Here is a 6,508-nt window from a genome sequence, read left to right as displayed (position 1 = left end):
CATATGTCCCATGGTGCAATTAGGATATCAGAAGCATCATTACCAGCATTTAATTCCAAAGTCATTGTGTGAAATGAATGCCAAGAAGGACTTGGGAGTGCTAGTGGATGAGAAGCTGGGCATGAGCCAACAATGTGTGCTTGCAGCCCAGAAAGCCAATTGTATGCTGGGCTGCATCAAAAGCAATGTGGTCAGCAGGTAGAGGGAGGGGATTCTCTACTCTGCTCTGGTGAGACCCCACCTGGAGACCTGTGTCCAGCTCTGGAGTCCTCAGCACAGGAGAGACTTGGACCTGTCTTATAGAGTGAGTCCAGAGGAGGCCACCAAGATGATTAGAGGGATGGAGCACCTCTCCTATGAGGAAAGGGTAAGAGAATTGGGATTGTTCAGCCTGGGAAAGAGAAGACTTTGGAGTCATCCAATTGTCACCTACCAGTAGCTGAAGGAAGCCTACAAAAAAAAATCGAGAGAGACTTTTTAGCAGGGCATGTAGTGGTAGGACAAGAGGGAATGGCTCTAAACTGAAAGAGAGTAAGTTTAGATCAGGGATTAGGAAGAAATTCTTTACTGGGAGGATGAAGAGGCAGTTTTCCAAGAGAAGCTGTGGATGTCCCATTTCTAGAAGTGTTCAAGGCCAGGTTGAATGGGGCTCTGAGCAAGGTGGTCTAATAAAAGGTGTCCCTGCCCATGGCAGGGGCGTTGGAACTAGGTGATCTTTAAGGTCCCTTCCAATGCAAGCCATGCTATAATTCTATGAAATAAAAACTCTGAAGGACAACACAAGAAGCCTGCTAGAGCCCAAGCAAATCTGCATGGAGCAGATGTCAGCAGAAAGATACTGAAAAAGACAATATAACCTGATCAAAATGAGATTTGCAGATGAGCAATGTGATAATGTGATTAGATGCACAAAATACTGAGGATTTTATGGGTTTTGCCTTGAATTTTTCTGAGAAAATAAGTCATCAAGAAAATCGATTTTCTTATGCATTAAACCCCCTAATTTTTCGGCCACTGCAAAGCTCAAGCCCCACTTTGCTCTGAGATTTCCTCAGACAAGGATAATATATGTCCCTCTTTCAGTCAAATTTCTAAGAAAAAAGTCTTAGCTTTATCCCAGAAGTGAGTGGTTTTGAGGAAGTTCTCTCCAGGTCTTTAGACAGCCTGTGCCAGGTGAGGGCTCCGTAGTCCTGGAGCACTGGTGTGCTTATAGTGGGAAGAACACACATTCCAGGAGAGAGAAATGACTGAGTCAAGTGACAGGGATGCAGGAGGAGATGCATTAATCATTAGTCTAGGGAGATACATGGACCATTGTTCCCAGAAATAGAAGAGCTTTTAGAAGCTTTTCTGCACTGGAGGCAACAGTAATTACATTCTTACCTCCAGCATGGTTTGGAAAGGGACTGATTCTCCACTGTACTGCCTTGGAGTGATACAATGAGAGCAAATGAACTTGAAGAAGCCTGGTTTCCTCTTCAGCATGCACCACACACAGTGGCTGCTGAGGACTCATCATGGAAGGTCTACTGACTGACTCAGGAGGGACAAGGATCAGTGTTTTGTCTCCATAAAACATAGCAAATAAGTATCAGTGTCCATGTACAGCAGAATGGGAGGTGAGCAAGATGAAGGCTAGCATAGTCCCACTGTAGTCAACAAGGCTAGAGAAGGACAGCAAAACTTCCTCAAGTCTGGCCAAGCAGGAGACCACAGACTGGTACTGGGGATCCCTCCCAGACAGCCAGGCTGTCTCTAGCACTTTGCCTTAACTGACCACTGCCATTTGCACATCTCCTCCTTGGCTCCAGCAGCAGGTGGCTGCTTGGTTTGGATGAGCAGATCTGGCAGGAGCAGACTTTCTTCTCTGTATTCTGCACAGTAACTTCTTGAAAGCAAAACTAAAATACTGCTTTGCAAAGTATCTTTTTTAAGCCACAATACCTTTTCTTTTTTTAATCCTCAGCACCAGCACATTTCAGCTCTCTAACCCTGACAGTATTTAAAAAAAAAAAAAAAAAACAGTGCTTATGTGATTTCACTGTACACACTGACTCTTGCCTTGTTCTCCCAAGTACCTAGATTTATGATGAAACACAGCAGCTGTTAAAATGTTACACACTATTTATTAGCAGTACTGGAACCTTGTTTTCTACCATATTTCAAATCAACTGAGATCCAGGATGACAGACTCCTAGGTGGTTAATAGCCTAGCTGCAACACAAGGTAAAAAATGTTATGATTACTTAGTAGACTTTTTTAAATTTGGTTTTGCAGTTCTGCCCATCAGTGAAAATAACACGTATGCTCGATAGCCTCTGTAACCTGTTGGTTAAATAAACCAGAGGAGCTCTTTTCATTATATACTACTTTCAGCTCTGGTCAGCTCTAGCTCAAAAAATCACACAGAAAGTGAATTGAATGAGAGAAAGACAACAAAAGGATTAGAGTCAAGGAAAGGTTTTAGTACTTTTTAATTTCTCTTGAGGCGAGATTAATAGTATCAGTACCTTCTGGGGAGCGCGTCTGCTACAGGCAGTACATGGAAAGAGGCACTGCTGGTAGGCAGTAAATAAATCCACTTAGGACTTATTGCATAGGTCAAATAAAATTGTAAACACCAGGAAACTAAGGCAGACAGCATAGGTCTGCAGAAAAAAAGTTTGAACACAGGGAAAAGGCATGTATCTCAAAGCAAAAAAGGTGGTCACAAGGTGGGAGCAGAGCACAGACACAGAGACTGCAGCCTCCCTGGATTCTCCTTCTATATGATCAGGCAAGGGGCCATGTCATGTCCCAGAGCTAGAGCACCACTGATAGCCATGAGATCCTTCTCCCCACCATGCAGCTCGAGGAGATCCCTATCGCACCTCCCAGCAGACACAGCAAGCTGAGCCATAGTTTGGGTTAGGGAGGTCTAAGCAATGTGGAGCAAGATAGTTTAAATCAAGAAACCAAATGCCCTTGGTATAGTAGACATCTACCCAAAGTATGAAGCATTTCTTGTAATAATTAATTTCATGTTGTTTCAATCTGTGCTGAAACCAGAAGGAACTGGCATCACGTGAGGATGCTTAGACATGTACAATGACTAGCAGGGGTTTCTGGGTCCCAAGGGCATGCCAGTCAGGCAAAATGACTGGAATCTCCACCATCACCACTGCTTGAAGGTAGCCATTGGGGCAACATGCTGCCACAAGGACATACTGTTTATGAGCATTTCTTGCATTTTCACATTTTACATTAAAACTCACTGTGAAGAGAACTGACAGAGATGTAAACATCTGTACAGCTCCCCAGCCCAAATGCACCACTATTTCACCAAGTAGCAGGGCTGGCCAGTGCCCAAATAAGGGGCCAAATCCAGCCAAATCCAGATGCAAAGCTCTGAAGAAACACCCAAACCTTGTACTTGAAAGCATTCAGGTGAAAAGTTCAATTTTATTTCCAAGATTTTTCCTCTCATTCTCTCTCTGGAAAAGCTCTCAGTCCGTTGACAACTATCATTTAATTTACTTCAGTAATTGCACTGATGTTAATTTCCAGCATTTGCAGCTATTTGAGGCCATTATTTGCTGCTGGCTTCACAGATGATTTTTTTTTTCTCCCATTCATCTTATTCCCTAGTTCCACTTCACAGTTACAGTCTGGCAGGATTTGTCTTTTCCAGGCTCTGCCTTCACTCCCATCTTGTTTGTTATTATTTCACACCAACACAAATCCTGCTTTTGCATCTCACAGGCAATGAGATTGTTATGGATAACTGGCTTTGCTGCTCCACAGGCAGAACTTCATTTAACTGCTCTTTTCTCTTTCTATTCTACCATGCAGATGATCTGGTTTTTAAGATTGTCTTTCTAGTCTTCATGACTGTGAATAAGAAAACTCCTGTTTTGAGCTTAGGATTACCATGGTGACAGGTTTATTATCTACCCATTTGGATGCAGGTTATCCTTCTGGCAATTTTTGGCATGTATTAGTCAGTCTGTGGTGATGTTAATTGCTATTTTGTTGGGACATGTTTGGAAGTACAGCATCCATGGGGAAATGAGGAAAATAATGTCCTTTTGTAGTAGTAAAAAATGAAGGCTGGGAGCTTTTAATAAATATGTTGCAGAATGATCAAGCCCTGGGGGCAGAAGCTCTGAGCTGAGGTGCTGACTGGGAGACAAATAGAATGGACAAGATTTTTCTCTGTTCATATCTTAAATATCTATGTCAAATAGAGATGGTGCTGGAATAATTATGATCTGGACTGTTACTATTATCATGCAGAAAACACCAGAATTATCCACTTCATATCACCTGATTTTTTTCTTTAGTGGGCCTCCCTTATATTCTGAAGGCAACAGAACAAATGCTTTTAACACCCTCCTATTCAGTCTGCTGGGTTCATTTTATGAGAGGGTTGGTTGATCCACTATACGACTTCACACCAAGGTCATGCCACGTGATACCCAGTCTGAGGCCAAAAAAAAGTTATCAGCTCTTCTTTGCAGCTCCTCTGCTGTGGGTCTGCGAAAATGCCTGGCTAATCCTCTGCTGTCTTAACCCTTGCCACATCTTCTGTACCACTCCCATTTCCTGGCTGGTCATACCCACCTCTGGGAAGTGACATGACCACCCAGAAGCTCTGCTGTCATGTTAGTATACATATGACAAGTCTTGATCACAAAGCAACTGTGAAGAATGCAAAGCCTTTGATCTGAGTCCCTTTGCCACAGCAGACCCAAGAGGTGTCACTGTCCCTGTTTGTCTGTGGGGGATGTTACTGCACCAAACAGAATGCTGAACAGCATCTTTTTAGGTTTTTATTGTCAATGTTTTCTTGGTCAGGCCATTAAACCCTGAGGTCTGTGCTCAAATCTGTCTGAACATGAAAGCAATGGTCTAAGGAGTGAAATCCATCAGATTTGATGTCCCCATGGAGATGATTTATGTTTTCAACTCCTCACACTGCCTGAAACTGGTCTCAGGTGCCTATTTCTCTCTGGCTTGTGCATCTCCTCCTCTAACTGCTGCTGATAAAGTCAGCAAGTTTCTCCTTCTTTTGCCATGCCAGCTGCAGTCACAGTACACAAGCCTGCACTTACGCCAGAACAAAAAGACACTGGGGAAGGTTTTGAATTAGACAAGAATATGCTTTTCCCTGGATGTTATGAATCATCCTGAAGATATCTATCTGCCAATTGCCTTTGTGCATTTTTGCCCTTTGACTTTAGTGAGTGAAAAAAAAATCCTCTGAGGTGAAATGAAAATAAATTGAAATAGTTCAGAGATTTTTCATTAACAGAATCTTAACATGATTTTGCTTTACAAAATTTCTAAAGAGTCTTTCCATTATTTGATAATTGCAATTATGGTATGGAGATTGATTATTTGTAGAAAAATAATTATTCACCCAATTAAAGCAAATTGGAATAGACTTAAAATGTTGGCACCGTTCTTGCTGTCTCCAACAGGAAGAATTAATTTGACCAGTATGGTTATATCACAAAAATGGTTGACTTCAAATAAAAAAACTGTAATTCACTTCTTGGCATTGCAACAATGAATTTTCATGAAGGACTTAATTGTGGGGCAGTGCTGACTGGGCAAAAGGCAACATGTGAGATTTGATTGCAAAAATCAATAGTTAAAAATAAAACAGAAATTGATAAATTCTCAGAAAGATCATTTGGCCCTGATTCCATTTGCTTAGCTCACACAGGAGTTACTGCTGTTTAAATCTAGCAAGGAAGGCTGGATCCCAGGATGAAGCAGGCTTCTCTTCAGACTCCTAGAACAGGAAATCTTTATTAAAAGCATTGGCACCTTCCCACAGCAGTGGGTTTATGCAGGTGTGGCTCAGAGCTGGCACAAGAGATGCTCAATACATTATAATTTGAACAGGAAAAATGAAGTGTGATCAAAGTAAAGTGAACGGGAATTGAACAGAAAGAGGCCAAAGAAATGTCAGTCAGACCACACACTAGCCAATTCCAGCTGCAAACGTATCCAGACTGCAGGAGTCCAGTGTCTAAAAAGTAGCCCCTCTGACTCTGTCAAGGACCTTCTATCAGTTATGTGCCAGATCAAAGGACACAAAAAGCACAGAGGAAGAACTTTTAACCCTCTTTCTTCACATTCTTGCCTTCAGCCATTATAAAGTATGATTTAATCTCACCGATATTCCCTACTACAGAACACACCAGTACTGGGGGACAGAGCATCCTGGAGACAGCTTGCCCAACCACTAGCAATGCAGTGAAGAGTGTCTCTGAGCTACATGAGTTAAGTGATAAACACCAATTTTAGAGCTGATATCTTTCAAAAGAAATCAGCAAAAATCCCATCACTGCAGTGTAATCCAAAGCAACTTGCAATCTGACTGCAAGGCAGAAACAGCTTAAATAAAGCAGTGAAGTAATATGCAGTGCTTACCTCATGCAAACACTAGCAGTGGGCTTCACATAGAGGACCTAAACCTGTTCTCTCCAGCACAGAACCATGGGGCAGCAGCAGCAGC

The 6,508-nt window shown here is 42.2% G+C and overlaps 1 protein-coding gene across 1 annotated transcript in view; it reads right to left on the bottom strand.

Annotated features, from left to right (window-relative positions):
- DDX10 (DEAD-box helicase 10) overlaps nucleotides 1–6,508 on the bottom strand; it is a 267,544-nt gene that overhangs the window by 18,867 nt on the left and 242,169 nt on the right. The window lies entirely within an intron of this gene.

Source organism: Pseudopipra pipra, chromosome 2, assembly GCF_036250125.1.
Source record: "Pseudopipra pipra isolate bDixPip1 chromosome 2, bDixPip1.hap1, whole genome shotgun sequence".
Taxonomy (NCBI): Eukaryota; Metazoa; Chordata; class Aves; order Passeriformes; family Pipridae; genus Pseudopipra; species Pseudopipra pipra.
The sequence above is the reverse complement of the archived record's forward strand: the minus strand, read 5'-3'. Positions and strand labels throughout refer to the sequence as shown.